A 25,364-nucleotide genomic window follows, 5' to 3' on the forward strand; every position below is an offset into this window, starting at 1 on the left:
ATTTGAATTTCATACAATTTCCATGTATCACAAAATGCTATTCTTTGAATATTTTTTTTCAATCCCTAAAAAATACAAAACCATTCTTAGCTTATGGGCTGTACAAAAATAGACAGTGGGTTGGATTTTGGGTCAATGCTTAGATCATTTCGGGGGGGTCTGGGTAGCTATGGTTTACTTAACATATGGTATGTACTAGGTAGTGTGCTTTACGCTTTTCATATATCAGCTCGCATAATGCTTAGGGAAACTCCGAATTATGTATTTGTTTGTTTACAGGTGGGGAGACTGAGGCTTACTGAGGTTATGTATAATGTCCCTGTTTTTGAGCAGTTTACAGAGTTGTGGGGAAGACAGCGGGTAATTAAACTATTTTGTAATTGTAATAGGATGTCATTGTCATTCAACTAACAAGTAAACGCCCTAGAGACAACATATTAATAAAGCCTGGGATGAGTTTTGCTCTTGGGCTCCTTATTACTCTTACGGATGGTGCAGGAGAGAGATTGGGTGTGAATCTGGCTCCCACTTGGAAGTACAGTGGCCTTCAAGTTATTTATCCTTGCTGTGCCTCTAAGTACAAATAGTGTTGTAAGTACAAATAGTGTTTACATTTATTCAAGTTCATTGTAGATCTTTCAGTTTTTGGAAGGGTAAATTGTGAATATATGTGTCAATAGGGGTGTAGTTTTTTTCTTTTTTATAATTACTTGTTTTCTCTCCAATTGTTGATTTGTTTAAATTTTATATTTCCCATTGGCTTGGTATTTTAAACTTTAAAATGGATGACTAAATTCTGACAGTGTGATTTTATGGTGTATCACTACAACAGAGATTCTATGATGTTCTGTACATTGGCAGTCTGCTTTTATTTATGTATTTTATTGACATTTATTATTTGAGCAATGATCAACATTCTCTGATTTTCAGTTCTCAGTATCCCTTTAACATTTTATAATGACCATTTATAGTTTGTTAATTTTGTCTCATACACTTAGTAACCTAGCCATTTTTGCTTTTTTTAGAAAAATCTGTACACATCCTTTTATATTCACATTTGGTTCATGTGTAATAGATTTTGATTTCTAATCCAGTCAGGAACTCTTTTTCCCCAACCATGAGATAATAATTACATTCTTTTGTATTTGGTGTTACATTTGAATCATCTTCTGTCATCCTAATTTTTATTTTCATTTTTATAGTCCTTTTGACATCTCTTTCCAATTATAACGACAGAATCCTGGCCATTCCTCAATGGCCTTATTCCCTCTTTTTTTTTTTAAATCCCCCTCTTAATTTTATTCTTCTGGTAATCAGCCTCTTTCTACTGTAATATTACTGGATCCAGTGGGTCAGCAAACACTCATTTCTATGTACATATGTTTAAATTTTTAACCACTTAAACCAGCAACTTTGGTTGAAAACTTTTTAAAATAAAATTATATATATGTAAGGTATACAACATGATGATTTGATGTGCGCACACACAGCGAAATGATTACTACAGTCAAGCTAATTTAACCTATCATCTTCCAGAGTTACCATTTTTTTTATGTGTGTGTGATGAGAGCTCCTGAAATCTACTCTTTTAGCAAATTTCCAGTATCCAATACAGTATCATTAACTGTAGTCACCATATTGTATACTAGACCCCCAGAACTTATCCATCTTATAGCTGGAGGTTTGTATCCTTTGGCCAACATCTCCCCATTTCCCTCCCCTCCCCTCCCCTGGTAACCACCATTCACATTGCTTCTGTGTTTGCAACTCTTTTAGATTCTGCATAGAAATGAGACCATGCAGGGCTTTTTTTTTTCTGTGTCTGGCTTATTTCACTTTGCATAATGTCAGCGATTTTGGATGCTCTCCGTGGAGGAAGAGCAGTCGTGTACCCCGACTCCCACCCTGTCCCCGGCCTTTCCTCCACACATTGAAACTTCGGGAAGCTCAGGCACCGGTTTTCTTTCCTTCTCAGTAGCTTTGTCTTTGATGCCACACACTTGGCATGGTTGTCACTGATATGTGATTGTATTGATTCTTATTCCTCACCGTATGGCAGCCCTTCCCATTAGCGCCCTTTATTTATCTTGCGGAGTTGGCATTTAAACTCAGTTGCTGCTTTGAAGTCATTTCGGAAGGGAAATTTGTCAGTAAGGGGTGTGAGCAACAAATGATGCCTTCGGGCGTTGGACACATTTAGGTCCTTCTGTCACAGGGCTCTGAAGTGACAGCTTTTCAGGGTAAAGAATACCTGAAGTCTCTGCTTTTATTTCTGAAGGTTTATGCCTATCGCTAAGGTCTAAGATGAGAATTCCGAGAAAAGGCTTGTTTGTTGTGTTTCTTTCAACGTGACCCGCTCTTTGATTTTTAGTGCGGTAAGGAGGCATTTCCTAGGAGAGAGCCTGGTGTCTTCCTCCTTGCTTGTGGACTCTGGGAGAAATGTATGAACCCCTTTCATCTCCAGACTAAGATTTAAAGCAGTCTGGTTCCTTCTAGGGCACTTTTCCCCTTCTCTGTTTCTCAATTCATCTTTTAGAGGTGCCCTTGCCATTTGAAGGTCAGGCTCGCCACTGTTGTATACTTTTTCTCCCCTGCATTGGCTTAGCTTTCCTCCATACTCCAGACTGTTTTTCCATTGATGTGATGTTTTGCGGAACCGATTCTGCTTTTGACTAAATTTCTGGGACGTTCTTAATTGTGTTATCATTTTATCATAGTCTTCTTTGAAATCCCGTGTTAATCTTGATTGATTTTTGTAATGCCCCCTTTCACCTTTTCAAGAAAAGATGCCAACTGTCTCTTGAATGTCAGTTTTGAGTCTGGTAGTTGTTGCGTTTTGCTTATCAAATGTGGTTCTGGGCCCAGGGGCCCACCCACCCCTGGCCAGCTTCCAGAGTTTTGCACTAATGCCACATAGTACATTTTCATCCATCCCGGGTTTTTTGATTTTATTTTTACTGTGCTAAAATTTATTTTTTCTGTTTTATTTGCTTTCTGTTTTATTAGTATTTTTAATGGAGGAGGCTGTTTTGCCATCTTTAATTTTTGGAAGGTGTTTTCATTATGATTATTTTTCAGAATGGTCTGTTAACTATTACTGTAATACTCATTTTTATTTTAGTTGTATTGTAAGAATAAAATTTTAAATTCTACACAAAAGTAGAAAGGATTGTATAATGCCCCCCATGTACCCCATGTAGAGACCCATGTACCACCCAGCTTTAGAACTGATCAGTTTCTCATTTTTGCTCTATTCCCACTCCACAGACACCCCTTGTTTGTCCTGGAGTATTTAATTAATTTATTTATTTTTAATTTTTTTATTATTTATTTTTGGCTGTGTTGGGTCTTCGTTGCTGCGTGCGGGCTTTCTCTAGTTGCGGCAAGCGGGGGCTATTCTTCGTTGCAGTGCGCGGGCTTCTCATTGCAGTGGCTTCTCTTGTTGCGGAGCACAGGCTCTAGGTGCGTGGGCTTCAGTAGTTGTGGCACACAGGCTCTAGAGCACAGGCTCAGGAGTTGTGGCGCACGGGCTTAGTTGCTGCATGGCATGTGGGATCTTCCCAGACCAGGGCTCAAACCCATGTCCCCTGCATTGGCAGGCGGATTCTTAACCACTGCGCCACCAGGGAAGTCCCTGTTCTGGAGTATTTTAAAACAAGTCCCAGATATCATGTCATTTCACCTGTAAATGTCAGATATTGATTCCTGGGCATGACTGATGTTCTTCATGGTGTCATTAAATTTGCTTCCTTAGACCCCATACTTCTTATAAACTGGGAGTTGGATCAGGTCAAGGCTTCTCAATCTTTTTGGCCTTACAACCCTTTCACAATCCTACAAATCATCAAGGACCCCAAATGTTTTTATGTATGTGGGTTGTATTTATTGATAGTATGTTAGAAATTAAAATGGAGACTTTCTTTTTTATTTTTGTTACCTGGCTGCGTCAGGTCTTAGTTGTGGCACACGGGATCTTTGTTGCGGTGCATGGGCTTCTCTAGTTGTGGCGCACGGGCTTCTCTAGTTGTGGTGCACGGGCTTCTCCCCAGCTGCAGCATGACGAATTAGATTGTTTATGTCTAGGACAGTGGTTGTTATATTTTAAATACCTTATATCATTCTAGTTTTTCCACCTTTTAGTTCTTACCTCTTTTAATCATGCCTTCCTTTTTAAAATTTTTCATAAAAGTACCTAAGTCATATGTACATACATTGTTATTGAAAAAAATCCCATAGGGAAGTGGAAAAACAAAAGCTGTTTCTGTACTTTTCCCCACCCTGTGCTTAATTAACACCGTTGATAGTTTAGCGTGTGCCTTTCCAAAACTGTTTTTATACAGTTATCCACCAGTATTGACACACATAGAAAAGTAAATGCTTGGTCTTTTTAATGGTTTTACAAAATGATAAATGAGTATGTACACTGTGTATTTTTCTGCATCTTACTTTGTCTTTCAACCTGACAGCATGTCTTGAAAGTCTGTCTGTGTTGGTAAAATACCTCTGACTGCATCCTTTTAGATTCCGCATGGCCTGCTATAGATTCACTACAGTTTATTCAACCAGACCGCTGTTGCTGGACATTAGGATGTTTCCACTGTTTTTCCTATCGCAGCCACTGCCGCAGTTGGCATCTTTGTTGCAGCCTGTTTTGGACATTTATAGTGTTTCTCCACATAGAAACCTAGAAATAGGAATACCCGGTAAAAAGTTCTATACGTTTTGAATTGTAGCGGACACCACCAAGGTCTCCCAACAGAGCTAACACCAAGCAGTGAATTTCCTGTTCTCATATCTTGTCCGTTTTCCCATCGGGTGGTTTGTAGGCACGGATTTTACATTCTGGATGTTAATCCGTCATTACATTTTAGAGGCAAATATTTGCTTCTAGTATTTTACTTGGCTTTTAGCTTTGTCAGCATTGTAAATTTTTTAATCTTTTAGAAGTTGTTAATTTCGCCATAAAATTTCTCAGTCCCTTTAAAGTGTTTTCTACGTGTCTTTTGCATACTTTAAATGTTTTCATGTCTGCACTGTTCTCTTTTTTTTTTTTTCCTCTTTTTGTGGTACGCGGGCCTCTCACTGTTGTGGCCTCTCCCGTTGCGGAGCACAGGCTCCGGACGCGCAGGCTCAGCGGCCATGGCTCACGGGCCCGGCCGCTCCGCGGCATGTGGGATCCTCCCGGACCGGGGCACGAACCCGTGTCCCCTGCATTGGCAGGCGGACTCTCAACCACTGCGCCACCAGGGAAGCCTGGACTGTTCTCTTTTGATGGCTTTGTGATTTAATTCCAACACCATCATCACTCATGATGGATAAGCTCATTACTGCAGACTTCTTGGAGAGGTCTGAGGGGAAGGTGGGTTGAAGTGGGGACCCTGAATCTGGCTCTTGTTGTACGCCATCCGCAGCTACCAGTACTTTGTACTCTCTAATCCCTCCATGATGTTTCATGCCCATGTCGGTATTTGCATTATTTTGCAACTGGAACGCACCCTCTTTTGATTGGCTGCTGTTTGTTGAGTGCTGGGAATGTGCAGGGCACCCTAAGAGGGACATCAAGTATGTCACCTCTGCTTCCTCCCACTCTCCTGCAGGGGTCAATGTGGTCCTCTCCAATGGTGACCCGAGATGTACCATGCCTCCTGGTTTGCCGCCTGTGTCTATCGCCCTTCCACGCTGAAGCTACGCTGGCCGTGACTTGCTATAGCCAGTACAGCATGGCGGAAGTGAGGCCATGCCGATTCTGGGCATTAGCCTTAGGAAGGCCTGTGTGCATAGGAGTAAAGCCATATCTGTGGTAGACATATTGGCCAACCATTGGCCAAACTTTCTCTGAGGAAAAAAAAATGGTTCCGCAGTCAAATAAGTTGGGGACATTCTGCTTATCATTTCTCTGGCTTGGATATTTACAGTGGGTATTAGCAGGTGAGATGCTGGGGGAAGTCTTAGATTTTAGAAATCTGTTTAACCTTCTTTAATATAGCATTTTTACAAACATACTTCAGTTTGTTGCTAAATGTCTTTAGAAATATGGTATCCAGTTTATAAGAGAAAGAGCTCATTTGCTTTACCTGGAAGTTGGTAGTCAGAAAGAAGGGAGGCTGCCTAATATACTAAAGAGCACAGTCTTTGACTGGGTTCAGAGACCCCAGTTCAAATCCTCCACTAACCTACTTACTGGCTTTGTGGCCTCAATGAATTACTTAACCTCTCTGTGCCTTTGTAAATTGAAAACCTAATCTGTTTTCATTTCTAAGCATTTTATTTCTAATGCATGTAAAATATCTTGATGCAGAATCAACAGTAGCCATGCTTTTACTAAAAAATAAAAAAAAATAAAAAAAAATAAAAAAAAAGAAGGCTTGTGTGCCCTTGCGTGCCTGGGCCCACATGTAAGGGAGAGGCCCTGATACTGAATGGAAACAGAGGGGAGAAAGGCCAGCTGTGCCACTGTCCAGCTGAGCCCAGCCTTCTGTCTCTCCCGGCCCAGGCCCCAGACTATGAGTGAAGCTGTCTTGGACACTGCAACCACAGAACCAGCAGGAGAACTGATCAGCTGAGCCCAGCCAACCCACAGAATCATGAGAAATAATAAAGTGATGGTGGTGTTAAAATACTAGGTTTGGGGGTGGTTTCTTATGCTGTAAGAGATATTGAAACAGTGAGGCGTAAATAATTGCTCTGAATATATTATTAGGGCTAGAGATTAGTTAAAGGACTATTAGTAATAATATTAATAATAGCCATCATTCAGTGAAGCGTCTGCAGTGGTCCAGGCATGGTGTAGATATGTACACGTGTTCTGCATGGCAAAGTGCTCCATGCCCTTCGGGGATCGTTAGTGCTTTTATAAGACCATGAGTAATAACAGCTACTATTTATTGAGCAGCAAAAACAGGCTGGACAGTCTCTCTAGGTAGTTTGTGCAGGTTATTCTCGGGCCGACTCTAGTCCATCCTTCAGGACTGTGTCTGGAGGGAGGAGAGGGGCTACCACAGTGCCTGAGTTGTGTCCTTGTTTCCCTTTGCTTGTAGGGCATCTGCTACACAGCTGTGAGCATGTGGCACCGTAACCTGTCTCTCTGCCCCTTCCCTCCTGGTACCTGCATATTATAGTTGTTGGTTGAATCCATTATTTATCTTCTTATGACTCTATATGTATTGTTCCCCCACAGCCCAGGGAACTATGATGACACGTTTAATCTTGTACAACTTCTGCAGTTGACAGTTGCCTCACTTTTTTCCTTTCCTTGTTTGGATGTTTTTGTTGGAGCTTTTGGGTTACTCTTTCAGACACTCTGACAATATTGTAACCCCCTCTGGATGCCCAACTGTCAAGCGCATTCATTCCATTTTCTGTTGTGTTTTTGTTCTTTCCTTGGAGATGGTCCTCTCAGTGCCCCGGGGCGCCTGGTGGGCAGCCCTCCTCCTGGGGATCCCGTGTGCCTCCTGTACTCTGTGCCCTGTTTCCACGAACCATTCTCTCCGTTTTTGAAAATGTGCTCCCTTGGGATCTTCAGTTCGAGTATGTATTCATTTATTAAATATTTACCTCCTCTGTTTCCTCTGTTCTCTATCTTCTAGGCTGCTTCTACATCAGACGCTAAACTTCCTTGATTGAACCTGTGATGTTTCTTATTTCTCTTATATTTCTTGACGTTTTGTCTTTTTATCCAGTTTCCCGGGAGATACGGTCTCCCAACTCTTAAAATTTAAAGATTTTTCTATATTTAATTCTGAAACATTTTCTCATTCTCCAGTGATCCTCTTCTGAATACCCTGTTTCTGTTTTGTGAGTGTAGCATCTTTCCCTCGACTCGTGGGGATTATGGGGGTGTTTCCCCGTGCTCTGCACGGGGTCCACACGCTCCACGTTCCACGTGCATGTCATCTATTTGTAGGTTTTGGCATCTGCCCTCCTGTTGTTAATTTTCCTCGAGGCCTGGTGACGCTTTGTTCTCTCACATTGAGGAGGAAGGTGTCGGGGCATTTGGGAGCTTTCTGTGCATTGTGGGGTAGAACAACCAATGGTCCCCACTGGTGGGCAGATCAAGTAGGTGGGCGGCTGTTTCCCTGGATGTTACAGGCTGAACTGTGTCTCCCCCCAAATTCATATGTTGAAGTCTTAACCCCCAGCACCTCCGAATGTGGCTGTGTTTGGAGATAGGACATTGAAAGAGGGAATTAAGGTTAAATGAGACCATTAGATCCTAATTAGACCATTAGACCATTGGATCCTAATCCAATCGGACTAGTGTCCAGATAAGGAAAGGAGCTTAGGACACAGAGGCCCACAGAGGGAAGACCATGTAAAGACACCAGGGAGGAGGTGACCATCTACAAGCCAAGGAGAGGGGCTTCAGAAGACACCAACCCTGTTGACACCTTGATTTCAGACTTCCAGCCTCCAGAACTGTGAGAAAATAAATTTCTGCTGCTTGAGCCAGCCATTCTGTGGTACTTTGTTATGCAGCCCGAGCTGACTGATATACCAGGTGAAGCTCACATGTTAGTATCTGTAGCTCTTTCCTCTGAGGCCATTCACTTTTTCTAGAGAAGAAACTCCCAGCCTTCTGCAGGGTTGTAGACCTGCCTGTGTGCACTGTGGGAGCTTGTGATAGAGTTCAGGGCAGGGAGCTAGATTTCCATGTGAACTTCATCTGTTCCCTTTGACCCCTCGCCTTCCTTGATGCCTAGGGCTCTGGTGCCAGAGCCTCTTAGGGGGAGATGCAGTCAGCTGTCTGGGTGGGATTGGCACGGGGGCAGAAGGTGGAAGGCTAGGGGCAAAGCTGTACCTCATACAGAATTATAGCCATGCTTCTGTCTCAGTCCTACACTCTCCCCCCACCTTCCGGAGCCTTCTTTCTAGGGTCCTGGGCATGAATTGGCATCTTTCTCTGCTTTCAGGTGGTGTTCTACTCTGCTGGCTCCTCCTCCCTCATTTATTCTTCCAAATGTTAGTTCATGCTGCCTGTCTGTAGTTCAGTCTCCTACTTCTTGTCCTTGTAAGTCCATAGATTTTCCCTCCTGTGGATAAGAAGGGAATTTATTGGTTCAAGGCAGTGGGTAGTCCAGGATGGGGTGGGGGGCATCAGCCTCCTCGTGCAGTGGACAAATGGGATCCAGGACTTGTCTCTTTCCGTCTCTCCATGCTGTTGCCCCGGGTAAGCTTCAATTTTAACTTTCTATTTTGAAACAATTTTAGACTTACAGAAGAGTCGCAAAAATAGTACAGTGAGTTCCCTAATGGTGACATCTTATATAATGTTGGTATGACTATCCAAGCTAAGAAATTAACACTGGTACAACACCAGTGCTAAACTAAAAATGCTAATAACTAAATGGTAGACTTGATTCAGATTTTATCAGATTTCTCAGTAATGTTCTTTTTTGTGTGTGTGTGTGGTACATGGGCCTCTCACTGTTGTGGCCTCTCCTGTCGTGGAGCACAGGCTCCGGACGCACAGGCTCAGCGGCCATGGCTCATGGGCCTAGCTGCTCCGCGGTATGTGGGATCTTCCTGGAACAGGGCTCGAACCTGTGTCCCCTGCATTGGCAAGCAGATTCTTAAACACTGCGCCACCAGGGAAGCCCTCAGTAATGTTCTTTTTACCTGAATCCCAGGTCCAATCCAGGACCCTACCTTGTATTTAATTGTCAGATTTTCTTTTTTAAAAAATATTTATTTATTTATTTATTTATTTTTGGCTGTGTTGGGTCTTCATTGCTGTGCATGGGCTTTCTCTAGTTGTGGTGAGTGGGGGCTACTCTTCGTTGCTGTGCATGGGCTTCTCATTGCAGTGGCTTCTCTTGTTGTGGAGCAGGGACTCTAGGCACGCGGTCTTCAGGAGTTGTGGCATGCGGGCTCAGTAGTTGTGGCTCGCAAGCTCTAGAGCGCAGGCTCAGTAGTTGTGGCGCACGGGCTTAGCTGCTCCGCGGCATGTGGGATCTTCCTGGAACAGGGCTGAAACCCGTGCCCCCTGCATTGGCAGGCGGATTCTTAAACACTGCGCCACCAGGGGAGCCCCTCAAATTTTCTTAGTGTCTTCTAATCTGTCAGCTTACCTTGTGTTTCACAACCTCAGCACTTTTGAAGAGCACTGTATTTTGTAGAATGTCTCTTAATTTGGGCTTCTCTGGCATTTTCTGATGATTTGATTGAGGTAGGGATTTGGGGGAAGCACACCACAGAGGTGATGAGCCCTCTCAGAGCCTCATATCAGGGGGTACCTGATGTCTGTATGACCAGTGACGTTCATGCGATCACTTGCTAATGTGGCATCCGCCACGTTTTTCCCTGTAAAGTTCCAGTGGAGGGTAAAGGTTTCCTCTTTGTAATTAATACATACTTGGGTGATAGCCATGCAAATATCCTGTTTCTCCTTAAACTTTTGCCCTCTATTTTTAGCGTTCATCGGTGGACTCTGCCTGCAGCGATGATTACTGTGGCGTCTAGTAGAGATTTTCTATTTCTCTCATTCCTTCCACGCTTCTTAACTGGAATTCTTCTCTAAGGAAAACTTGTCCCTTCTCCTCCATTTATTTGCTTATTCAGTGATTTATTTTTATCAGTATGGACTTATGAATATTTATTTTATCCTTTGGGCTATATCCAATGCCATGTTTATTTCTCTTTTTGCTCAGATGGTTCTAGCATTGGTCATTTCGAGCTCTGTTGGGTTGTCTTTTTTTTCTTGTGTGCTTTCAATGTGCCTCCAACCTTTCGTTTTCATTTTCTAAACACTTCCTTACTGACACCACAAGATGCTTCAGCTCATCTTGTATAGTTTGTAGGCTTAAAATTTTTTTTTTACTTCTGTTTTGATAAGGTTTCAGAAGTGGACAGAGAAGAAGTGTCCAACGAAATGTTTTCCCTAAACATTTTTGTAAAGATTTTCTGTTTCTTGTGATGTTATGGTTAATTAATTTGTATTTACTGTCGTCTAAATAAATAATCTCTGAAGTAGACATCTGTTTGAAGGAGTGCATCCAGTCCCAGTTTTTCCAGAAACAATAACCTGAATTTCCTTGCTCATCCTTAGCCTGGTGCCCTTGGGACTAACAATACATCTAACTTCCAGCACACGACCCAACTTGGTTTAAAATATTTGGCACATTCCATCCTAGTCAGAGGCACCAAACCACAAGAAAACCTTTTCTAGGGCTTCTGGGAAGGAGAAGCTTTCTCTTTCTTCTATAGGAGCAACCAGAAGAAATGTTCTCCCTTTCCTTAGATGATGATGTGTTCTCAGGTCTGGAACTGCTGCAGCCATTTTGCCACCATGAGTTAAGAGTCAGGAGCTGCTATAGGGAGCTGTCTCCATGAAGAGTCTAAGGGTGAAGCCAACCCAGGAAGGAAGAAGATACTGGAAGAACCAGCACACTGGGGCTTTGTTTGAGTTGCTGCTGTAGGTAGCTTCACCTGACCTCCGTTTGGACATCCTGTTCCTGGACCGAAATATTCCCTTTATTGTTGAGGCCAATTTGCTCATTTTCCTGGAACCTTCCTTCCTAACTACTATAATCTCATTCTTACAGAAATTGTGCTTTACTACATTAAGTGTACAAGGAGGGCATGCAGTAGAGATTGTAATAATCTCCATTGATCTGCACATAGTTTGAAGCAGTCACACCTTACTTTCTGTTTCCAGATTGTTCTGCACTTTCTGCTGCGTCATGATGGCACTGATGGCTTTGGAAGCTGCTTCTTTGACATCTGAGATGTTTGTGGCTATCAACTCACTGCCCCCGGCTTCACTTAGACAGGCAGCATTAGGTCCAGTCAATAAATAGGGCTGCATGTTAGTTTTCACACACAGAGCAGTCCTGTACCGGGTAATCTAAGAGATTTCCTCAAATATCTTGTTGCAGTGGATGACACAGCTGGCCTTTTGACCAAGCATTTACATCTTAGGAAATTATCTCAAGGAAATAAGCAGACAAGTGTGCAGTACACAGGGAAGGAATGTGCCTGAAGGTTACTGCAGTGTTGTTATTACCCAAGAAAATTGGGTATGGCACAAATGACCAATAATGGGGAATTGGTTAAGTAAATTACGTCACGTTCACACAATGGTATACTATGCAGCCATTAAACAATGATGTTGATGTATATTTTTTGACATGAAATGATGTTTATGATGCATTATTAGGTTAAAAAGTTGTATACAGTAAGTATAGTATGATTGCATTTTGTAAAAAATTGCATATATGCATATAAAAAGTTAGAGGTTCTCTTATAGGGTATTTTGTCCTTTTGATTATTTGTTTTTTTTAATTTTTCTAAATCAAATCAGTATCACTTGTGAGTAGTATATTAATAAAACAGTAATATATTAATTACTCTATATTAATATAGTAATACATTAATTAGAACAAAAGTGAGTCATATGACACTAGTGCCCTTCTTCGGGAACTGAAATTTCTGAACAGTGAGTGAAGTGTGTAGGAAGTGATTCTTTAATCACTTGTCATTTAATGAACTGTTAAGGTCTTAAGTGCCTGTGATTAGGATATTTTCCCTACCACTCACCTTGCCCTTCTCGCAGTTGGCTTGGGCAGCCGGGGGTGGGGAGCCAGGACCTCCTTTGGGGAGCAGCAGAGCAAAGGTGAGTATAAAAAGCAATGACCTGGATTCTAACTTGGGAGCTTTCATTTCCTGTCTTTGTCGTCTAGTCCTTGGTTATGTTGGGGCACGGGAAGGGCTTCTCTGCTTCATAGCAGTACAATAACAAGAGAGAGAATCTACCTGAAAGAGCCTTGTAGACGAATGTAAAATGTCACTGGAAAGGCTCTGTGCGCCTTTCAGGTCTTGTTAGGAAAAGAGTTGGGATGTTGGCTTTGTCCCTTAGTTTCTTAGGTTGAATCTGTACCATCCCATGCTGCCTTCTTTGGAGGGGAAGCTTGGCGATCATCATGGCCCCTCCAGCCTTTGACCCCTCCTCAGATTCTTCGAGCATTCAGTAGGGAGAATCTGGAAGTCAAGTGGCAGGTTCCTGGGAGAGTTCAGGTGGGAACCTGGTTCTCTTGAGGTCAATCCGTCTGCTTCCCTGTGTATCCTGTCTCAATACACTCCTTGCCCCATTTGACTCCTCTGCATGGATGTACAATCTGGATGCTTTGGGCTCTTCATAAGCCATGATTGTGTTCCTTTGGCGAGAGACCCCCGTTATCCTTCCTGCCCTCTTTGCTCGATGGCTTCATTTCATCTGCTCCCACCATTTGATTTGATTTGATGGTGTGCAGCATGAGATCCCCAAATCGTTTCTGCCTGTTAAGCAAACGTGTATTTCTGGGATTGATGTTTTAATTGAATGAAACACATTCTGATGAGGGTCAGCTGCAGCCATGAATCTTCTTGTGAGTGATTTGCTGAAAAGCACATCAACTGGTAACGTCTTGTGCTTGGCCGAGTGAATCCGAGATTCCTCATTCCAGGACATGGATTGAATGAGACACGGGGAGAGATGCCGCTGGCCTTGGTGTGCCTGCCTTCTTATGCTATGTGCCACGGTCAGGTCCTTTGCTTCTATGCTGGTGGCTCTTGGATGCCTTATGCCCAGGGCTCCCTTTCATTGTTAGAGAACATTCAGGATCCTTCAGCCCAGTAGGGGAGCAAACAGTGGTCCCAGAGGATCCCAGCTTGGTGTTTGTTCAGGGAGCCGCCTTTAGAATATAACAGGGCAGAGAATCAGGAGGGCCTTGCTTGGTGTGTGTGTGTGTGTGTGTGTGTGTGTGTGTGTGTGTGTGTGTGTGTGTGCACCTGCATGTGTGCACGTGTGTACACACATGTGTGTTGTGGGCTCAGGTGGGAAGGAGAGATCCGAGTCTCAGTGAAGGAACCTGGGGCTGACACAGCTGGTTTCCTGCCGAGAAGCCCCTCTCCCTTGTATTAGTTTCCTGCTGCTGCTGTAACAAATGATCACAAGCTCAGTGGCTTAAAACCACAGACATTTATTCTCTCATCGTTCTGGAGGCCAGTGTCCAGAGTCATTGGACTGAAGTCAAGGTGTCAGCAGGGCTTTGATACCTCTGGATGCGCAAGGGGAGAATCTCTTGCTCCTTCCAGCTTCTGTCGGCTGTCGGCATTCCTTGGCTTGTGGCCATCTCCGTTCTTCAAGGCCAGCATGTTCACATCTCTCTCTGCTCTGTCTTTATCTCACCTTCTCCCCTCCTGTGTGTGTCTGTTGAATTTCCCTCTGCCTCCTTCATGGAAGGACACTTGTGATTGATTTCAGGGCCCACCTGGATTATCCATGAGAATCTGTCTGTCTCAAGATTCTTAACTTGATCACATCTGCAGAGACCCCTTTCCCAAGTAGATTATATTCATAGGTTCCAGGGATTAGTACCTGCTGTCTTTGGGACATCCTTCAACCTGCAACAGCCCTTCTTTCTCCCTTGCAAGGCCCTATTTGATCCTACTTGGTCAGTTCCTCTGCTGAGGTCTAGTCCCCTGCACCTGGCTGGTCTGGAATGTGACTCAGTTCTGGTCCAGGAGGTGAGGGGCACGTTGGCACTGGGCATCCAGAATTTGCCTCCATCCTTGCCAAAGAGAGCAGCACAAGGAGGACGTCCTCTTGCTCTTTCTTTCCTGCTCTCGGTGCTGCTGTGTGAGGGCATGACTCAGAGGTGATGTAGCCTTTTTACAATCCCGGGAGGATGTCCAAGAGAAGCGCAGGCTCTGACCTAGAGTTCGGGCAAGACTGCCTGCTTCCGTGTCTCTCTGGCTTAAGCCACTGCTTGCTAAGAGTTGCAGCCAGAAGGCTGTTCACTGACCTGGAATTCATGTGAGAAGCCCTTCTGCCCAGGCTGACAGGCTAGCCTGACCTCAGTGGCCTTGGGGTGGGGGGCAGGTAAGGTTACCATGGACCCAGTGTGGATCCCAGAGACATGTCTTGGAGTATTTTCAGGTGCTTCCGGTGGCCACGGCACATTTGCGTGCTGCTGGCCACACGGTTTGGCCACAGGCTGTGCTGTTTCTGAGGTTTACTGTCTGGTAGCCAGGGGGTCTGAATGATAAGGTCACGTCAGGGAAATCCACACGCAGGAGAAAAGTTTAGGGACTCTTCTGAGTTGTCCCTCTTCTTCCTATGGAGAGAAGACTCCAGGCTGCCCCCAACAGCCCCTGATGTCCAGGCAGACGGAGGTACAGGATGCCTTGACTCTGCGAAAGATTCCTAAGTCAGTTCAGCAAACGTTAAGTGTGTGCTGGTAGCGGGACCGTGGTCACGTGTGTGCTGTGAGAAGGGCTGGGAATCCACCCACCCTGTTCATTCAGCTTGGTGTCTGCGGCGAGCTGTGCCCAGGGTGCGACAGATTCTTACTCAGGTCACCCCACAGTCAGAAGGCAAATGATGGGATGAAGCCGAGAGCAGCGACCTGCATCTCTGATGGGCTCAGACTGACTGAGCCGAAGGCCAGCTAACCCTAACCCGCTGATCCTTACCTTAGCCCTTACCCTGTCCCTAACCCTAACCCTAACCTGCAGAGAGGACCTTAGGCATCGCCCAGCCCGGACCAAACACTGTGTAGAGCTTGAGCCATGAGGAGTAGGTCCTGTCAGTGAAAGGACAAGAGGATGGAGTAGGTTTGGACTGGAGAAGAGAAAGCTGAGGGTGTACCTTGTATTATTATTATTATTATTTTTAAAGTATCTTCTCTTGCCTTTATTTATTTATTTTTGGCCACGCTGTGCGATGTGCGGGATCCTAGTTCCCGGACCAGAGATCGAACTCATGCCCCCTGCAGTGGAAGTGCGGAGTCTTAACCACTGGACTGCCAGGACTTACATTATTATTATTATTATTACATTATTATTGCTGTTTCTGCTCTGTGAATCTCCCCATCCCCCATGAGAAAGATGCTGAATGTCCAGTTGGTTAAAATTAAATTAAATGACTACCCCACCTTAATTTTAACCAATTATTTCATATTTGGACATTCAGCATGGTAGTAGTGTATTGAAAGCTTTCAGCGTCAAGAAACAGAAAACCAACTAAAAGGAAATTAAATAGGCGGTTTGTTTTGCTCAAGATCAAGAATTTGGGAATGGGCTGTTACTGCCTAGGGTCAGAAGCTGAATATCAGGGATTCCCTCATGGCTGCAAGGAGGCTGCCACAGCTCCAGGCATGCTGCCTGTATTCAAGAAGGAGGAAGGGAAGTTGGCACCAGCATCAGGGGAACAATAACTTTCTCAGGCCTCCCTCCCCATTCCCCCAGCAGATTTTCCCTTTGTCTCTTTGGTCAGAACTTTGTCACCTGGCTACCCATAACTGCAGAGCAGGCTGCGATGGTGGGTATTTGGGGGTTGGGAATGAAGCTGGTTTAGGCAGCCAGCAGGGCTGGCACAGCACTGCTTGTAGAACTTTAGAATCTGGGCACCTGCAGGAAGAGAGAATTATGAGCAATAAACCCTGCCAGGGCGGCAGGGATGGGATCCATACCCACCCCTGGGTGCACTTCAGGTGCCATAAACTTCTGGTTCTGCAGATCCCTCCCCCATGGGCGCGTCCAAAGATAGGCCACATAGGACAGTGGTTCTCAAAGTGTCCCTAGACGAGCACGATCAGTGTCACCTGAGAGCTTGTTAGAAACGTACATCCTTGAGCCCCACCCAGACCTACTGAATCAGAAACTCTGGGGTGGGGACCAGTGACCTGTGCGTTAACGAGCCCTCTTGCTGATTCTGGTACACGTTTGCATTTGCGGACCGCTGAGTCAGAGGCTGGGAAGTCCAAGATCAGGGTGCCCGCAAGGGCAGGTTCTGATGAGAGCCTTCTTTCTGGCTTGTAGATGGTCACTTTCTTGCTGGGTCCTTACAGAGTGCAAAGGAAGAGGGGGCAAGGGGAAAGGGGGAGGGAGGGAGGGGGGCCCTGCCTCCAACCTCACCTCCATCTCACCATCATCATATTGGGAGTTAGGGCTTCAACATATGAACTTGTGGGGGGGCACACAAACATTCAGTCCAAAACTACGGGCAGGTAGGGTCTGGACGGCTGGCCTCGCTTGGGGGCATAAGAGCGTCTTTAGCATCCCCAGAATCCCCTGAGTTACGCTTCAAGTCACCATTCACTTTGGAGAATTCTCAGATTGCCACAAAGACCAGGGAGTACTGGGAAGCTTGGGGGGATGATCAACTAAACCCACAAGGTGAGGCCTCCACTCCTTCTCCTGTCAGACTTGACTGCTTGTCCCCCTTTCTCTAATCACCCCCCATTGCACTGGGGCAGGGGTGACAGCCCCTCTTGGGGCCTTGGTGGTCAGGGTCAATGGGGGGGGTACAGCATTTCAGAGCACACTGTACCTCCACTGACCACCCCAGGGTCACTTTTATTTTCGCAGGGCCAGTAGAAGAGAGGAGGGGGCATAGATGCGGAAGGAGGGGGAGGCCAAGGGGGGATTTTCATAGGCGATTGAGAGCAACATATGTTTCCATGGTGAAATCCAAATTCTTCCACATCATCTCATTTAATCCTCTCAACAACCCTGTGAGGTAGGGTGTAGTCTCTGTGTTACAGAAGGGGAAACTGAGGTACAGAGAGCTGAAGGCTGTGCCACCACCTGGGAAGAAGGCCGAGTTCTAAGCTGTCAGGTGCTCCGCTGACCCTGGCTGTCTGCCTGCCATGTGCACCCTCCCTCACACCTTCCTTTTTTTTTTTTTTTTTTTTTTTTGGCTAAGCTGTGTGGCTTGCGGGATCTCAGTTCCCCGACCAGGGATTGAGCCTGGGCCATGGCAGTGAAAGCCTGGAATCCTAACCACTAGGCCACCGAGGAACTCCCCTCACACCTTCCTTTCTAAGCATGGAGTCTGTGAGTTATCGAGCTGTGGGCTTCCTAGAGAGCAGAGCCGGGTTGAGGACCACTCCCCACCTTGTAGTCTTACATCCTGTTTTCACAGAACTGGGATGAGGTGCAGGTGGGAGAGGATGGAGCTGGAGCTAGGGGACACCTTTCTTAGGCGGCCCATCCTGGATCCCCATCTTGTCCTCTGTTCTGAAGGCTCCAGAGGTAGTGGCCGTGTGAAGGACTCATGAGCTGGAAATCACATTCAATAGAAGTAGACCCTACAATGCCAGTGGGTTAAACTGCAAGGAAAACTACGACTGCTCAAAGGTTTATGTTGGCATGACCAGCACAGGAGCTCTCTGTTGACCGTATGGAAAGCCAAAGAATAACAGAAGTTTACTTTGTGAGCCTGGAATCCAGACAAGGGAGCCAGATGGATCAGTGTGTCGTGGCCCCAGGCTAGGGCAGTGGCTGCCTCCGTGCTGCCTTGTGAAGGGTGGTCCTGTCTTTGGGACTCTCGTTCCGGGATCCCAAGCTGACCTTGGTCCTTTGGAGCACACACCTGTGGCTTTAGACGTTGAACACAGTGGACCAGCCTACCGTCTGGGAGCCATGCTGTCTCTTTTGGGTGACTTTGCACGTTCGATTTCTGAGCTAGCGTATCCTGACATTATACTTAATCTTGTAGGACAAACAGGACGTGAAGGGCAGGGTAGGGTGAAGGGAGGGAAACTAAACTCTTAACTCCCATGCACTGGCCAGGTGTTCTGGAACAGATCTTCATTTCATCCATGGGAGTAACTAACCATGTTCTTCCGGAGCTTTCTGCAATGGTAAACCACAGTATTGGACCAGATTGCTCTATTCCCACTGTTGAAACAAACTACAATATATGGGTGCTGATTCCTGAGTTTGGGGACAGAAGGTCTGGTTCCGGCATTAAATGTCTTTTCATGCCTTGGCTGCCCCTGCGTAGGGACTGTTGCATCTTCTGCCTGTTAGTGGCCACTGGAGGTTTAACTTTGCCCTTATCGATAAAAACTCAGTCTGCTCATCTTCGTTCTGCCCTTGATTGGGAAGGAGACCCTCTGTCCAGGATTTGAGACTTTGCTACACAGAAGCCCCCCTTACCCGGTGTCTCGAGTCATAATACCGCAACAGAATTTCATTTTGCTGTTTCTGTTTGCTAAGGACCTGAAGTGACTTGGATGGAATTAACGCTGGAATAAATGATGTATGAAATGAGAAACCTTTGTCCAGTACCTCACGGGGAAGAGATAGGGGAAGAAAAAAAGAGGGCCACAGACAGAACTGCCGCTGTACAGAATTAGCGCCGATGAGTCGGAAAATGCAGAAGGATAAGACAAAGGATCATCAGATAGTTTCCTCCATTTTTATTGAAAAGTCAAGGTTTTTATCAGTCTCCCATCAAGCCTCCCTTTCAGGCTCCCAGTGATGCAAAGTGGATCTTACACTAAATGAGAACAGACTTCCACTTAGTCCTGCCTGTGGCCTGTGTTTTGCAGGGGTCCAGCACCGGGGAGGACTTTGAAGGTGTGTTTTTCTCCCTCCAGCCCCTCCTCCCACTTTGGGGTAACCCTTCCTCCCCCCGTTATCAGTAACCCTCGTTCTTTCATCTCTTTTGCCTTGAAAAATCTGTTCTCTCAAGAAAGGAGCTGACAAACTCATCCACGCTGGGGTTTACCTGGTGGATAGGGCCTCACTGTTAACTTCTCTTGGGGTGTTTTAATTTTGAATGGTGGGAAATAAGGATCCAAGCGCTGAACCAGGAAAACCGGAACTTTATACACCAGAAAGCAGGCTTCTCAGCGTGCACACCCTTGGGGTTCAGCCACATGGCCTCACTTCTATAGCCTTATGGCTGCATGAGCCCCATTTCCTTTTTGGAGTGCTTTCTCCGTGCTCTGCAAACCACACGTCCTGGGTGGCCACACCCTCTCCTGGTTGTAAGGCTGCCTGATTCTTTATCCAAGGAGGAGACAGTTGCATTGTTTTGCCCCAAAACTCCTGCCCATCCCAGCTGGGAGGGCTGGGCCGGTGCTCCTGGATCTCCAGATGAAACCTCCAGGCCGAGCCATTGATCTACAAGAAACATGAAATCTGGGCCAGCCCTCCTCAGGGGGCACCTGCCCTTGACCTCGCTCACAGCACTTCTGGGGGGTGTTGACAAAAACTGCACCTGCTGCTTCACTGATGGTCGTGCTGGGAAAAAAAAAAAAATCATAATGTAAACCGCTAGAAAGGGAGAAGAAAAGAAAGCCAGCCCGGGGAAGGCGATGATCCGTCCTCTGCTCTATTTTTGTCTCTGCTACGTGCTCGCTGAGTGTCCTTGAGGGACTTGCCTCCCTTCTTTGTCTTGGTTTGTTCCTGCCCTGGCAGAATTTCATGCGTTGCTTGCCAGAGCTCTCAGGGAATCTCATGCATCCCTGACAGCGCACAGGCAGACGAGCATGTGCTTCTTGGGGGGCCAGAGAGTGGGAGGTGGGGCCGTAAGTAATGGGAGGGGAACAGTGGTGCCCAAATGCCTCAGATTGTAGGCAAATTGAATCCTTCTTTGTCCTGCCCTGAAAGAGGGTCGCATTGTCCCCACCTGTAACCCAAAGGAGCTTCCCCCTCATGAACTGCGTGGTGGGCAGAATAGCTGACGCCTGCTGACTGTTTACTCTGTACTTTACACCAACTTTATGTGCATGATTTCACTTGCTTCCCATTTTCAATATGAGAGGATTGGGGCTCAGAGGGATCCGGTCATTTTCCTGGAGCAGGATGGGAAGATCTCTCATTTTCAGGCCCCAGCACACAGCCTAGCATATAGTAGGTGCTCTGTACATAGATGGTGGCTGAAGAGGAGGTGGGAACTCGGGGGCTGTTATCCGTGCTCTGCTGCTGTCTCTTAGTGCTTTGATTTATTCACCTGTAAAATAGGGGTGTGGACTAGATGCTTGGATCCCAGAGTGCAGGGGGGGATGGTTGGGGGGAGGGCAGTTGTCAGCACCCTGTCTACCCCTCCTGAACTTGAGATCACTTGAGAGAGAAGCACAGGAATCAGGACAGTGGAGTAAACAAATATCTATTTCATTAGTGATAAAAGTTGGCTTGAAGGGTGTGGCTTAAATCTGCACCCACAGTGGGTTTTCTGCTACTTCACCCCAGAATTAAACTTCTCTGCCAAACACAGCCAGAGCTGGACAGCTCCCCTGTGGGAGGGCAGGTCAGCCACACCCTCGCTGTGGCAGGCAGAGCTGCAAGAGGGAGGGAGCCCCAGGGGGTGCTGAGCCAAGTGCAGTGACTTTCTTCCCTCCTCTTTTCATTGGTGGGTCACTCTGGTTCTGGGGTGGGGGCAGGGAATATGGGGAGTGGGAGAGAGGTGACTTCTGAAGACTTTCACACTTGCATGTGGCTACCTTCAGTATTCGTTAAATGGATGGGTTAAGCACCAAAGGTTGGGGGACTGCGGGTTCCGCAGCCCAGGCATCTCTCGGATTCTGTTTGCTCCTGCCCTCAGTGAAATAATGAAATGATGCCTCCCTTTATACGCAGGCAAAGCCCTGCCCTTATCATCACAAGGAGGTCGTGGTAGGCAACCTCCAAGGTGGACCCCAGGGATCCCTGTCTTCTGTATTTACACCCTTGTGTGATCCTCTCTCCCTGAATGTGGGTGGAACTGTTGATTCCTTCTAAGGAACACATTAGATGTAGCAGATGTGCTGTATGACCCTTGTGAAATTAGGTTATTAAATAACTGTGGCTTCCACCTCGGGGATGCCCTTTCTCACTCTCCCTTAGCTCACTCACCTGGGAGAACCCAGCTGTCACATCAAGTTGCAGCCCTGTGGAGAGGCCCACTTGACGAGGGATGGAGGCCTGCCAACCGTGTGTGCGTGGAGCCTAGGAGAGAATTCCGTTCAACCCCACATTGAGCCTTCAGATGAGACAGCAGCCCTGGCTGACAGTTTAGTCGCATCCCAGTGAGATACCTTGAACCAGATGCACCAAGCTAAGCTGTGCCCAGATTTCCGACTCTTAGAAACTGTGCGATGATAAATGCTATTCAAGCCACTACATGTTGGAGTAATCTTGTATGCGATGATAGCTAGCTAATACAGAAGTCTTCTCTCCCTGAACAAGGGCCCCTGCAAAGTAGCGTTACCAAGAAGGCCCAGTGACGTCTTAACTCCACCTCCTTTTATTCAAAAAGAAACAAGACTGCCTGTTGGAAGCAGCGCAGCCAAACCACTCCCAGGATTTTTTTTCTTTTTTCACCCCAGGCCCCAGACTAAGGATACAGACAAGCTGGACCACGTGATGAGGCTCTGCAAACAGGTTTAAAAATAACATTACTAGATTACACTGTGAAATTTAAGCGATCCATTTAGGAGACACTGAGTGCAGCTGGGAGAATTATTTTTATGTTATTACTCTTCAAGAACAAAGTGATGAGTGGCTTTGGAGTCAGAGGAGGTGGTGGTTTGTGGAGTTTATGAAAAATACGCTGTCATCTTTGTCCTATATTACATTGGAGTCGCTGGGAGTTAGAACTCAGTTTTCTTAAATTTGGGTGTTTTAAGGGACCTTGGACACATTGAAATAAAAGAATGCCTCACAGTTACGCAGAAACGACATTTCCCACTGCTTTCCTTAGAGCACGGAGCATTGAAAGCGCGCTTATTCTTTCAAATTCTTACCAAGTGGCTACTTGGCGGTGCCCGGGGAAGAGCCAGAAATAGACAGAGATACATGTGTTGCCCCAGCCGCCTCAGCTCAGACTGGAGGGGTTGTCAATTGTATTTAGATAAGACATATCTCAGATATCACGTATATTTTCTAGCGGCATTTGGGAAATCTGGTCGTTCTGTTTCCCTGGCTCCCAGCTTGTCCGTAGGATCTTGGAAAGTGGCTTGTTTTGCCAATATATGTAGCATATTCCCAAAGTTAAACATTCCCAAGGAGACTAACGCCCTTGGGTGACCCTTTGTCTGCTTGTTTTTTCTCTCCTCCTTCGTTTGGCCGATCTGGGCAGGGCTCTGATGGGAGAGTGGTTTGGGTAAGTCAGCTCTTTGGGGAGAGACAGCAAGCTTCTTTTGTGTCCTTCACCCTTTGTGACGAGGACTGTGTGTTGCCCACCCCCCCGCCCCCAGCCCCACTTCTGAGCTCCCCATCTTCCCTGGGTAGAGATGTTACGGCTGTCTACACAGCCACCCAGAAGAGCACTCCATTTTCCAGCCTCCCTTGCGGTGTAGTCACAGGGATAGGAACTAACAGGATGTGCACAGAAGTACCGTGTGCTGTTGCCACACTTGCCCTTAAAGTGAAGGACAATGCGTTCCTCTTCCCCTCCCCCCTTACCGCTGGCTGGAGTGCAGATGTAGTTTTGAGCCACCTTGGACCACAAGGAAGAGGGTGACAAGCTAGGCATGGTGGGGAAGAGCAAAGCAAGACGGCCACCTGCCTTGCTTCCACCAGCGTCATTTCCAGTCTCCATCACACACAGCACAAGTACAGTATCCTAACTCCTACCCTTTATATCTCCCGGGATGCCTGGAGAAGGTACCCAGGGTTCACTGAATTATGGGGTTGGACAAGTCACCACCCTAGGTAAAGACAACCGCTGCAGACGAACTCTGCCTTCCTTCTTCAGTCTGTCACCTCCAACCACTTAAGCCATTAGAATCTTAGAGTTGGAAAGAATCTTCTAGATCATCTCTCTAGTCCACCCATCACTGGCATCAATTTCTGCACATCATTCATTCTTGGTCCTTTTAGCTCCCAGCTTGATGATGCAACACATTATGGGGCAGTCTTTTTTTTTTTTTTTTGCGGTACGCGGGCCTCTCACTGTTGTGGCCTCTCCCGTTGCAGAGCACAGGCTCCGGACGTGCAGGCTCAGCGGCCATGGCTCACGGGCCCCGCCGCTCCGCGGCATGTGGGATCTTCCCGGACCGGGGCACGCACCCGCGTCCCCTGCATCGGCAGGCGGACTCTCAACCACTACGCCACCAGGGAAGCCCATGGGGCAGTCTTAATAGTACCAATTTCCACCTTTGCTCTTATTTTCCCCTTCGAGCCCTCTCCAAACGATACATTGGGGGGCAGGTTTTTCAGGGAGGTAGTGATAAACAGTGTCCGAACTCATGTAAAAGTGAAAAACGTGCATTAATGTCAGGACTGAAGCATCTCTATTGGGCTTGACGATTCAGAGGGCATGGGTGTCCTTGGCCTCTGAGTGAGGGGTGGCAGCCAGGTGGAAGTGGGAAGATGGGGAAAGGGAGCTGATGGATGGAGACGTGAGCAGAAGAGAGTTGGAGGTGCGGGGTTACAGGAAGCGTTTGCTGTGCCTGTCATTAGGATGTGAGGGACTTGAACAGATTTAGCAGCTAAGAGAGTTCAGACTGAGGGAACAGGTGAAGTTGCAGGGCAGAGAAGGCGTGGCTGAGAGAGCGTTGTCTGCGGAGAGTGGGGAGGGCAGCGAGAATGAAATTGGGCCACTTGACGATGAACAGATGGGAGAGCCATTTCATCCTTTGCGACCAGAGGGAGGGAGGGAGAGAAGACGTGCCGAAGGGGATTTGCTGTGAAGCCCTAGCAAATCTTTTCCATCCAGAAGCCCAGGGAGATAAGCTTGGTGGAATCAATGAGGTAGGAGGCAAGGGTGTGTGCCAAGCACTGGGGTGAACTTTAAACAAGCAGCTGGAGTCACGTGGTGATGATTTGCAATAGTTGTGACGGGTGAGGGAAAGGGAGCCTTAAAGACCTGTGTGAGGGCTGATCACGGTGCCCACCTGAGGTACTAGGGCTTCAAAACTCAGTTGTAGGGGCATTCCACATGATATGTGTGTCCCTGGTGATACAGGCCTGGAGAGGGTGGATTTCAGCTTTGATCCATGGGCTGGGTGGTACCCTGGAGGGCCAGGGATGCTTGGGAGTGGAAATGAGAGTAAGAGAACAGTGCAGGGGCCAACCTTGGGCTCTGGGCAGGTAGAGAAAGGACACCGCAGCAGTTGCTGCCTTGTTAGAGCCGTTTCCCCTGAAGGTGGGAGAGGTGGAAGGCTTGTGGGCAGGGCACAGCCATGTCCTATATGCTTCTGGCCCCAGAAGGTGCTGTCTCCGTCTCATTTAGGACAGTCCTGTGTGTTTTCCTGAGCCTCCACCTTTGGTCTGCAATCTAGTCTCTTCCTTGAATCTCCTGGCCCCCTTCTCCCCCGCCCTGCCCCAGGGTCCAGCCTTCACCACTCGATGCCCATCCCTGTTCAGTACAGATTTCTCTTGGCTGTGTGGGCATCCTCTGAACTGTTCTAGATCAGTGCACCCTTCTCTGCTCCCTCTCGTTCGGCCTCACCATGGGTCTGCCGTCATCATGGAAAAGCTCGTCATTGTCATTCTGGCTTTGACTAAGTGCCAAGGCACCGTCAGCTGTTCCCAGCACTTAGTGTTCTAACACCTTCGCATCCCGTTCTGGGGCTCATTGATTCTTCTAAGAGAGACAGAGAGGTTGGTGGTCAGGAGCTGACGTTTGGAGTCACACAGACTTAAGTGTGAACCTTCCTCCTGCCCTT

The 25,364-nt window shown here is 46.7% G+C and overlaps 1 protein-coding gene across 3 annotated transcripts in view; it reads left to right on the forward strand.

Moving 5' to 3' along the window:
• GALNT17 (polypeptide N-acetylgalactosaminyltransferase 17) overlaps positions 1-25,364 on the forward strand; it is a 443,347-nt gene that overhangs the window by 68,372 nt on the left and 349,611 nt on the right. The window contains exon 1 of one of the 3 annotated variants that reach the window (XM_073792035.1): positions 494-591. The exons of the other annotated variants lie outside the window; for them this stretch is intronic. The gene's annotated coding sequence lies outside the window, so the exon portion shown is untranslated. Of the gene's footprint in view, positions 1-493; positions 592-25,364 lie in introns of those variants that run through there. 3 annotated transcript variants of the gene reach the window in all.

The sequence above is a fragment of the Tursiops truncatus genome, chromosome 15 (assembly GCF_011762595.2).
Source record: "Tursiops truncatus isolate mTurTru1 chromosome 15, mTurTru1.mat.Y, whole genome shotgun sequence".
In the NCBI taxonomy this organism is placed as follows: Eukaryota; Metazoa; Chordata; class Mammalia; order Artiodactyla; family Delphinidae; genus Tursiops; species Tursiops truncatus.